We start from the raw sequence: 12,263 nt of genomic DNA, 5'->3' as shown, positions 1-12,263 counted from the left end.
TGTATGCGAAGTTTGTATTCGTAGGTTTTGATGAATGACAAACCAACAAACGACATGAAAGACAAACCAACAAACAACTTGAATGAACAAGCATGTTGAAAGATCAACCAACATTCAACGTTGAGGAATGAAGAGTTGAAAGCAACACAACAACAACAAGAAACTCAAGTCCACAACATTTGAAGACAAGTATAGTGTCTTAGGACTTAGGTAACTTCTTGTTAAGAACCAATTGCTAAATCTCTCAACACACACTCACAAAATGTTTTGATGCACATCTTGCAATTCGATGCTAGCCAAATGGTTTAAAAACTTGTTTTCAAAGGTACAAAAGCATAGGAATTGACTCCAACAAGTTTGAGATCAATCCTAAGTATTTTGAAGTGATTTTAAGCCATTCTTTAAGGTTTGCATTGATGCACACTCATCTTGCATCGATGCAAAGCATGCGACGACTTGTTGCATCGATGCAAAGATGTTTGCATCGATGCAACCTAGCTGAAAATTCAAATTTCAGCTTCAAAGACACATTTGCATCGATGCAAAGTGTTATGCATCGATGCAAATGATTCAAAAACATAAAAAACGGCTAGTTTTGACAAAAAGGCTCCATCCCATTAACTCCCCAACGTTTCTAAGGTTTGGGGAGTCTATAAATAGATGGATTGAAGCCTTATTTCAAATACTTGAGTATTTGCAAACTATCTTGTTCATATTCTTTCATTCTACAACATTTTTTTAAGGTGTTATAATACACAATTTGAGAGAGCAATATCAATTGGTTCAATAGTGCTAAACTTGTAATCATACACTCTTCTAGAGAGTACTCATTTCGTCTCAACAATTCTTTGAGAATTGTTTTCCTGTACACTTTGTAAATTGGAGTGTGATCTCCAAGGTTGAGTCAAGAGTTATAAACACTATAGTCGGTGAGGATACCAAAGAAGTATACTAAGTACTCAAGGCAAATCTTAGAGAAGGTATCTTTAAGTGGAGTGGGTTAGTATACGAGTGGTGATCATATACCGTGAGGTGTTAGAAACTAAGGACTCGGATTGTAAAAGGTTTTGCGCGAGCACCTTGAAGCTTGGCAATAGTGGAACTTCTCAATAGCGATTGAGAAGAAAGTGGACGTAGGACAAGGATTGTGCCGAACCACTCTAAATAGCGTTTGCATCTCTCCAAACTCATCTCTTCAATATTATTGTCTTTTACCTTTGAGCAAATAAATTGTGATCGAAAAGTAGCTTCGTAAGTACTTAAGGAATAGCTTAAGTCCGATTGGTGAAAAGCTTGATCAATTTATTTGAGTTGGTGTCTATTGGAAAGTAAAAGCTCCTTATAAATGCTTAGCAATTGAGTTAAGCTCTTGGAAAAATACTAGTACAATAACACTTTTGTATATTGTCTTTAACTTTCGCAAAAAGATTCATTGTTGTTGCAATACTCAATTCACCCCCCCTCTTGAGTAATTGTGCATAGGTTCTACAAGTGGCATCAGAGCTTAACCCTTTGAAAGACTTAACCGTTTAAGGGAAAAGATCATGGCAAGCACAAGCTTTAACAACAACAACACTAGTGAAGGTAACTCAACCGCTAGACCTCCTCTTTTTAGCGGAACAAATTACTCTTATTGGAAAAATAAGATGAGAATTTGGATCCGTTCTCAAGATGTGAGAATTTGGAAAGTGATTGAGAATGGAAATCACATTCCAACAAAGACAAGAAGCGCTAAAGAAGGAGAAGTCTCCGTCTCAAAGCAAGTACCGAAAGGAGAAGATGAATATAGTGACGATGATTGGAAGAAAGTGGCAATGAATGATAAAGCCATCAACTTCATTCATTGTGCACTTAACGAGCATGATTATATGAAGATCTCTACATGTGAAACCGCTAAAGAGATTTGGGATAAACTCCAAATCACTTACGAAGGAACCGACCACGTTAAAGAATCAAAGGTATTTATGTTGGTTCATGAATGGGAAAATTTTAAAATGAAAGATGAAGAGAGCATTGAAGAAGCTCTTGAAAGACTCTCCAAGATCTTCAACAACCTAAGCATGCTTGGCACAAAATACAATGATAAACAAATTGTGACCAAGGTGCTTACAAGCCTTACACCAAAATGGAACTCCAAAGTGAACGCCATTGTGGAAGGAAGGCTCTATGATCAACTTACATTTGATCAACTACGAGGTAATCTTCTCACCTATGAAATGACTATGCTAAATAGACAAAAAGGTGAAGAAAGCAAGAAGAAAAGTCTCGCCCTTAAAACAACATCACTACAAGAAGAGAGTGATGATAATGAAGAAGAAGGAGATGAAGAATTTGCACTCTTATTAAAAAGATTCAATAAGTTTGCAATGAAGAAAAACTTCAAGAGCAAAACAAAGGTACCAAAATGCTATGAGTGTGGAGAAGTTGGACACATTAAACCCAATTGTCCAAAACTTCAAAAGGAGGACAAAAACAAGAAATTTAAGAAGAAGGAGAAAGCATACATATCATGGGAGAACGAGGATGAATCCGACTCCGATGACGACGAGGTTGCAAATCTTTGCTTAATGGCAAGCGAAGAAAAGGTTAGTGATGACAACTCCACTTCTTTTAATTTACAAGATGAATATGATGCCTTACTTGAGGTGTACACAAAACTTACCCAAGATTATTCTCTCCTAAAGAAAAAGAATATGGATCTTTTAAAACAAAATGAGATGTTGAAAAACGAGAATATCAATCTTGGAAAAGATAAGTGTAGCACAAGTAGTGATCCATACAAATCTTGTAAAATGCATGAAAATGAAATTACAAATCTTAAGAACACTTTAGCTAAGTTCAATGAATCTTCAAAGAACTTAGATAAAATGTTGAAAAACCAAAAGCATGTTCATAATAAGGAAGGTTTAGGTTTTGAAAAAGGAAAATTTAAAAATACTAAAACTCCTATTAGGCAACCGCAAGCCCAAAAGGCAAGCATGCCTAAAAGGAATGAAGCCTTTAAACATCCTCCTCAACATGCTTCATTTAGAAATTATAATCACAATGCATATAGATCAAAAGATGTTGCATTTAGGAAACAACCTAGGCAACCATTTAGAAACATGCATAGGATGCATAATCCAAATGTCATATGTCATTATTGTAATAAAGTAGGTCATATAGCACCCGTATGCTTTACTAGAATTAAACATATAAACTTTCGTAGTCAAGATACGAGATGGGCACCTTATGGGCATTATGCTCATACTAACCATCAAGGACCCAAATTCACTTGGGTACCTAAATCCCAATTTTAATTGTTTTGTAGGTACGTGTTGGAGCTAAGGATACAAATTGGTATGTTGATAGTGGATGCTCCAAACACATGACCTGCGATGAATCAAAGTTCACCGCAATAGAGCCTACAAACGGAGGAAACGTGATCTATGGAGACAACAACATCGGCAAAGTAATCGGCGTTGGAAAAGTTGGTAAAAATTCTTCTACCTCCATAGATAATGTTATACTTGTCAAAGGTCTCAAACATAATCTCATTAGTGTTAGCCAACTTTGTGACAAAGGAAACTTAGTCACCTTTGATTCAAAATGTTGTTTGATAAAAAGGCAAGACACTAATGAAATTGTGCTAATTGGGCACCGTGTTGACAATGTATACATGATTAATCTAGATGAAGTTTCCTCAAATGATGTGAAATGCCTTGTTAGTAAAAATGATGAAACTTGGTTATGGCATCGTAGAGTAGCTCATGCTAACATGGACCATCTTAGCAAGTTGGTCTCTAAAGAGTTAGTAATTGGCTTACCAAAGCTACGTTTTGAAAAAGACGTCCTTTGCGACGCATGTCAAAAGGGAAAACAAGTAAAGGCCTCTTTTAAATCCAAAAACATTGTTTCAACAACAAGGCCATTACAACTTTTGCACATGGATTTATTTGGTCCTTCTAGGACTATGAGCTTTGGTGGCAATTACTATGCTTTAGTTATTGTTGATGATTACTCTCGATTTACATGGACCTTGTTCCTAGCAAACAAGAGTGATGCATTTCGAGCATTCAAAAGATTAGCCAAAGTTATTCAAAATGAAAAGAATTTGCATATATCATCTATTAAAAGTGATCATGGTGGAGAATTTGAAAACAATCTTTTTGAAACTTTTTGTGAAGAAAATGGCATTGAGCATAATTTTTCCTCTCCTAGAACATCACAACAAAATGGTGTGGTTGAAAGGAAAAATCGTCATTTAGAAGAAATAGCGAGAACTATGCTCAATGAGGCTAATATTCCTAAGTACTTTTGGGCGGATGCGGTTAGTACCGCGTGTTATGTTATGAATAGGATTATCATTCGACCTATTCTTAAGAAAACACCGTACGAATTGTACAAAGGAAGAAAGCCAAATATTTCCCACCTTCACGTCTTTGGCTGTAAATGCTTTATTCTAAATAATGGAAAAGATAACTTAGGCAAATTTGATGCTAAGGCTGATGAAGGAATCTTCTTAGGCTACTCTTTAACTAGCAAAGCTTTTAGAGTATATAATAAACGCATCATGACTATGGAAGAAAGTATTCATGTCGCTTTTGATGAAACTAACCGTTGTTGTGCTAGAAAAGATTTTGATGAAAATGTAGAAAACTTTGATTCACTAAATTTGAATGGTGAAGACAAAGAAAAAGATTTAAATGAAGCCTCTACAAGCTCAACAAAGGATAGTGTTCAAGTTGAAGAAATTGAACCATCACAAGCACAAATAAATGCACTTCCAAAGGACTGGCGTACTTCAAAGGATCATCCTCTAGACAACGTCATTGGTGATGTTTCGAAAGGGGTAACAACTCGATCCACTTTTAGAAATTTATTTGCATATAGTGCTTTTGTTTCTCAAATTGAACCATCTACCATTGAGTCCGCAATTGATGATGAACATTGGGCTATGGCAATGCAAGAGGAGCTTAACCAATTCAAACAAAATGACGTTTGGAAATTGGTGCCTAAACCAAGTAATCAAACAATTGTAGGAACAAAATGGGTTTTTAGAAATAAACTCGATGAAAATGGTACAATTGTTAGAAAGAAAGCTAGATTGGTAGCTAAAGGTTATAATCAAGAGGAAGGCATTGATTATGACGAAACTTATGCTCCCGTAGCTAGATTAGAAGCTATTAGGATGTTACTTGCTTTTGCATCCTCTTATAACTTCAAACTTTATCAAATGGATGTTAAGAGTGCCTTTCTTAATGGTTTCATTCAAGAAGAAGTATATGTTGAACAACCTCCCGGTTTTGAGGATTATGAAAATCCTAATCATGTTTTTAAACTCAAGAAAGCTCTTTATGGTCTTAAACAAGCTCCAAGAGCTTGGTATGAACGTTTGAGCAAGTTTTTAATAGAAAAGGGTTTTAGAAGAGGGAAGGTTGATACAACTTTATTTATCATGATTGAAAACAAAAATATCCTTTTGCTACAAGTTTACGTCGATGACATAATATTTGGTTCAACTAACGAATCACTTTGCAAGTTTTTCTCAAACCTCATGCAAAGTGAATTTGAAATGTCCATGATGGGCGAACTCAACTTCTTCCTTGGTCTTCAAATCAAACAAGGAAAAGAAGGAACTTTCGTTAGCCAAACCAAATATTGCAATGAATTGCTCAAAAGATTTGGAATGGACAATGCTAAGGCAATGGACACACCAATGAGCACTACTTGCTACCTTGACAAAGATGAACAAGGTAAAAACATAGATGTAAAGAAGTATAGAGGCATGATAGGATCATTACTTTATCTAACGGCAAGTAGGCCAGATATCATGTTTAGTGTATGCATGTGTGCAAGATACCAAGCTAATCCTAAGGAATCTCACTTAAGTGCGGTGAAAAGGATTATGAAGTATCTCATAGGAACATTAAATGTTGGATTGTGGTATCCGAAAGGATCCACTTGTGATTTGATTGGTTATTCCGATTCCGATTTTGCCGGTTGCAAATTGGATAGGAAAAGCACTAGCGGCACTTGTCACTTGCTAGGAAACTCTCTTGTTTCATGGCATAGTAAGAAACAACTAAGTGTAGCCTTGTCTACCGCCGAAGCCGAATATGTAGCCGCCGGTAGTTGTTGCGCCCAAATTTTATGGATGAAACAACAACTTGTGGACTATGGACTCATGCTTGATCACATTCCTATCAAATATGATAATACTAGTGCAATAAATTTAACCAAGAATCCGGTTCAACATTCAAGAACCAAGCATATTGAGATTAGACATCACTTCATAAGAGACCATGTTGAAAAGGGTGATGTGGTTATTGAATTTGTCGAAACTAGTAAACAACTAGCGGACATCTTCACTAAACCTTTATGTAAAGAAAGTTTTTTTAACATCCAAATGAACTTGGTATCTTGGATTCTAATCTAATATGATTTGTTTGAATTCATTGTATTTATATTGCTATTTTTGTATCTCTTACTAACTTAAGCATTGGAGATATCCAATTAGCCATTGTTTTGTAGGTTTATGAGTTGATGAATGAGTGATTAATCTTGAGGTAGATTGAAGAATTTGAAGATTATAAACAATGGAGGATCAACAAATTGAAGTTTATAATAGTTTAAGTGAGTATATACATGATGGAACTCAAAGGATTGAAGAAAGAACCACCAAAGGATGAAAATTTGGTGATTTTGGGCAAAATGATGCATGTTGCATCGATGCAACCAAGCTTTGCATCGATGCAAAGCACACAACGTGCTATGTGCATCGATGCAAAGCCTATTGCATCGATGCAAACACGACCAAATTGCACAAAAACACGTGAATTTGGCATTTTTGAGCAACAAAACCCCACTTTTTCATCATCTTCAACCTCACAACTCATATCCCCGCATTCAAACCTCCATAACCTCCAAAACAAGCTCACATATAGCTTCATACAACTCACAAAACTTAGATACCCACTACAAACAAATTACATATTTGAAGTCCCCACATTCTCCTCTACAAAACCCATAAAACAAAATCATCCACAATGCCTAGAATCAAGAGAACCATCAAGAAGTCAAAAGGCTCTTCAAGTGTGGTTCCACCTCCAAATGATCATCCTTTGGCAAGGTACTTTGCTTCTAATGAAGATCTTTAATTCTATGAGGCAAGGCTCGCCGGAAGAAAGGAAATTCCTCTGAGGTATTTGGATCCGACCCTTCTTGTCATTCATAAGTTTGATACTCTTAAGGCTATTCTAGTTCATCAAGGCCTCATGGATTTTGTTCAAATTAAGAGTAAATATTATCCAGATTTAGTTGCCATAGCCTATAGTACACTCATGCTTGAGATTAATGAGGAAGATGAATCAAATTTCACATTATTCTTCAAGATAGGAAGAACGGATTATAGGCTAGATGGTGATGAGTTAGCCACCATTTGGGAGTTCCCAAATCAAGGTGACTTGTTTCAAGGTGGTAAAACCCCAATTGATGAATGGGATTATTCAAAGGACAATGCCATGCATTTGTTCAACCTTGTACAAGGAGCTCACTCCAAAATTAGTTGCAATTCAATGAGTGCGGAACATAGAACTTTGTTATATCTAGTCACCTATGTATTGCAACCTAGAATATCCGGGCATGCGAATGTAAATGATGAAGATTTGATTGTCATGTGGGCTATGATGAATGGGATTAAGATTAATTGGCCATACTTTATAGTACAACATATGATTAGGCTCAAGATGAAGGATAGGAATGGTAGATTAGGATTCCTTTGCCTATGGTCTAAAGTCTTTGATTATGTTGGTATTGATATATCAAATGAGATTGCCAAGGAAGTACCACCTCAATCTTGTATCAACACTCATATTCTCAACAAAATGGGAAGAAGAAATGTTGATGAACAAGGTCCTCAAGAGCAAGCTCCTCCACAAGCACCTCAAGCTCAAGAACCACCCTCCTTGGTTGATGTAATGAGAGAATTACAATCCATCAACCAAAACATCCAAATGATTGAAGTAGAGCATGGTAGGCAACTTGAAGCACTTAATCGTCGTGTGTCTCGTGTAGATCATCGCACGGGTCGCTTGGATCGTCGTATTGATGACTTATATGAGCATTTCGGCATCCACCTACCGTATGAAGAGGATAATGATGATGATGAAGACCAAGATTGATTGTCTCCTCTTCATCAAGTCACTTTTTATTGCTTTATGTTTATTTGATTATATGAATTGTTAAACTAACTCCTAGTAAGCTAAGGATTTCTATTATGGTTTAAATACTTTGATATTTCCTTCATAATTTTGTTTAATGATTAATGCTTGTATGCTTATTTGGTGAATAACTCAAAATAGGCTTGGTACCCCTATTTTAAGTTAATGTGCATGCCTTGATATATTTCACTTCTTTAGGGGGAATTATGCATGCTTGTTATATATAAAAAGAGGAAATCAAATTCTTTTTGAAAGGGGGAATATCTCATCCTTGAGATTAATAGAGATATTGAACTTAAAAAATTCATTGTTTTATGCATGCTTCTATGACACATTTCAAACTCCTTTCTTTTTGATAATGTCAAAAGGGGGAAGAAAAGTTTGAGGATATTTGAAGTTTTGAACTTTTGAAAAAGAAGAAGTTTGAGGATTTGAAAAGAAGAAATAAGTTTGCGAAACAATGATTTCAAAAAGACTTCCGCTAAGCAAAAACTTTTTGATATCTAAATCGTTTTCTTTGATAAACGCCCTTTAAGGGAACAAATGCACATATTTAGGGGGAACTCCTGCAAAATTTTTTTTGTGAAGTCTTCTCCAAAGCTTTCTATAAAACAAAGTGCATTATTGTTGCTTTCAAAATCATTTATAAATGCATATCCTCAAAATTGGTTTGTCATTATCAAAAAGGGGGAAATTGTAAATCATGTTGCTTGTATGCGAAGTTTGTATTCGTAGGTTTTGATGAATGACAAACCAACAAACGACATGAAAGACAAACCAACAAACAACTTGAATGAACAAGCATGTTGAAAGATCAACCAACATTCAACGTTGAGGAATGAAGAGTTGAAAGCAACACAACAACAACAAGAAACTCAAGTCCACAACATTTGAAGACAAGTATAGTGTCTTAGGACTTAGGTAACTTCTTGTTAAGAACCAATTGCTAAATCTCTCAACACACACTCACAAAATGTTTTGATGCACATCTTGCAATTCGATGCTAGCCAAATGGTTTAAAAACTTGTTTTCAAAGGTACAAAAGCATAGGAATTGACTCCAACAAGTTTGAGATCAATCCTAAGTATTTTGAAGTGATTTTAAGCCATTCTTTAAGGTTTGCATCGATGCACACTCATCTTGCATCGATGCAAAGCATGCGACGACTTGTTGCATCGATGCAAAGATGTTTGCATCGATGCAACCTAGCTGAAAATTCAAATTTCAGCTTCAAAGACACATTTGCATCGATGCAAAGTGTTATGCATCGATGCAAATGATTCAAAAACATAAAAAACGGCTAGTTTTGACAAAAAGGCTCCATCCCATTAACTCCCCAACGTTTCTAAGGTTTGGGGAGTCTATAAATAGATGGATTGAAGCCTTATTTCAAATACTTGAGTATTTGCAAACTATCTTGTTCATATTCTTTCATTCTACAACATTTTTTTAAGGTGTTATAATACACAATTTGAGAGAGCAATATCAATTGGTTCAATAGTGCTAAACTTGTAATCATACACTTTTCTAGAGAGTACTCATTTCGTCTCAACAATTCTTTGAGAATTGTTTTCCTGTACACTTTGTAAATTGGAGTGTGATCTCCAAGGTTGAGTCAAGAGTTATAAACACTATAGTCGGTGAGGATACCAAAGAAGTATACTAAGTACTCAAGGCAAATCTTAGAGAAGGTATCTTTAAGTGGAGTGGGTTAGTATACGAGTGGTGATCATATACCGTGAGGTGTTAGAAACTAAGGACTCGGATTGTAAAAGGTTTTGCGCGAGCACCTTGAAGCTTGGCAATAGTGGAACTTCTCAATAGCGATTGAGAAAGAAAGTGGACGTAGGACAAGGATTGTGCCGAACCACTCTAAATAGTGTTTGCATCTCTCCAAACTCATCTCTTCAATATTATTGTCTTTTACCTTTGAGCAAATAAATTGTGATCGAAAAGTAGCTTCGTAAGTACTTAAGGAATAGCTTAAGTCCGATTGGTGAAAAGCTTGATCAATTTATTTGAGTTGGTGTCTATTGGAAAGTAAAAGCTCCTTATAAATGCTTAGCAATTGAGTTAAGCTCTTGGAAAAATACTAGTACAATAACACTTTTGTATATTGTCTTTAACTTTCGCAAAAAGATTCATTGTTGTTGCAATACTCAATTCACCCCCCCTCTTGAGTAATTGTGCATAGGTTCTACATATACTTGACCTTAGGTCACACAGAGCCTTCTCAAAGGTCATGGTGCCTATGGTACAAGGGATTGAGAATTTTCCAGGGTCTTGTCTCTTCAGAGGTAATTTCTGCCTAGTCAAGTCATCCAGTTCTTTGGTGAGCAATGGAGGTTCATCCTCCCAAGTCTCATTACCAAACAACTTGGCATTTAGCTTCATGATTGCTCCAATGTACTTAGCAACTTGCTCTTCAGTAGCATCTTCATCCTCTTCAGAGGAAGAATACTCATCAGAGCTCATGAATGGCAGAAGTAAATTCAATGGAATCTATATAGTCTCAGTGTGAGCCTCAGATTCCCATGGTTCCTCATCAGGGAACTCCATGGAGGCCAGTGGACGTCCATTGAGGTCTTCCTCAGTGGAGATCATTGCCTCTTCCTCCTCTCCAGGTTCGGCCATGTGAGACGTGTTTATGGCCTTGCACTCTCTCTTTGGATTCTCTTCTGTATTGCTTGGGAGAGTACTGGGAGGGAGTTCAGTAATTTTCTTACTTAGTTGACCTACTTGTGCCTCCAAATCTCTAATGGAGGACCTTGTTTCAGTCATGAAACTTTGAGTGGTTTTGATTAGATCAGAGACAATGGTTGCTAAGTCAGAGTGGCTTTGCTTAGAATTCTCTGTCTGTTGCTGAGAAGATGATGGAAAAGGCTTGCTATTGCTAAACCTGTTTCTTCCACCATTATTGTTGTTGAAACCTTGTTGAGGTCTCTGTTGATCCTTCTATGAGAGATTTGTATGATTTCTCCATGAAGGATTATAGGTGTTTCCATATGGTTCTCCCATGTAATTCACCTCTTCCATTGCTGGGTTCTCAGGATCATAAGCTTCTTCTTCAGAGGAAGTTTCCTTAGTACTGCTTGTTGCTGCTTGCATTTCAGACAGACTCTGAGAAATCATATTGACTTGTTGGGTCAATATTTTATTCTGAGCCAATATGGCATTCAGAGTATCAATCTCAAGAACTCCTTTCTTCTGAGTTGTCCCATTATTCACAAGATTCCTTTCAGAAGTATACATGAATTGGTTATTTGAAACCATTTCAATGAGTTCCTGAGCTTCTGCAGACGTCTTCTTTAGATGAAGAGATCCTCTAGCAGAGCTGTCCAATGACATCTTGGATAGTTCAGACAGACCATCATAGAAGATACCTATGATGCTCTATTCAGAAAGCATGTCAGAAGGACACCTTCTGATCAATTGCTTGTATCTTTCCCAAGCTTCATAGAGGGATTCACCTTCCTTCTGTCTGAAGGTTTAGACTTCTACTCTAAGCTTGCTCAATTTTTGAGGTGGAAAGAACTTTGCCAAGAAGGTATTAACTAGCTTTTCCCAAGAGTTCAGGCTTTCATTAGGTTGTGAATCTAACCATGTCCTAGCTCTGTCTCTTACAGCAAAAGGAAAAAGCATGAGTCTGTAGACTTCAGGGTCAACCCCATTGGTCTTGACAGTGTCACAGATTTGTAAGAATTCAGCTAAGAACTGATGAGGATCTTCCAATGGAAGTCCATGAAACTTGCAATTCTGTTGCACTAGAGAAACTAATTGAGGCTTAAGCTCAAAGTTGTTTGCTCCAATGGCAGGGATTGAGATGCTTCTCCCATAGAAGTCGGGAGTAGGTGCAGTAAAGTCACCAAGCACCTTCCTTGCATTGTTGGCATTGTTGTTTTCGGCTGCCATGGTTTTTTCTTCCTTGAAAAGCTTTGTTAGGCCCTCTAAAGAGAATCGTTCTTTAGCTTCTCTTAGCTTTCTCTTCAAGGTCCTTTCAGGTTCAGGATCAGCTTGAACAAGTATGCCTTTATCTTTGTTCCTGCTCATATGAAAGAGAAG

At 36.6% G+C, this 12,263-nt stretch overlaps 1 non-coding gene across 1 annotated transcript; it reads left to right on the top strand.

Moving 5' to 3' along the window:
* The first annotated feature begins 11,603 nt into the window (after window positions 1-11,603).
* On the top strand, window positions 11,604-11,711 carry LOC112788732 (small nucleolar RNA R71). Its single transcript, XR_003196082.1, has one exon. It is a non-coding gene; the product is annotated as a small nucleolar RNA R71 (small nucleolar RNA).
* Window positions 11,712-12,263: the final 552 nt, after the last annotated feature.

Source organism: Arachis hypogaea, chromosome 20 (assembly GCF_003086295.3).
Source record: "Arachis hypogaea cultivar Tifrunner chromosome 20, arahy.Tifrunner.gnm2.J5K5, whole genome shotgun sequence".
NCBI lineage: Eukaryota > Viridiplantae > Streptophyta > Magnoliopsida > Fabales > Fabaceae > Arachis > Arachis hypogaea.
Note: the sequence above shows the minus strand (reverse complement) of the source record. Positions and strands in the feature narration are given on the sequence as shown.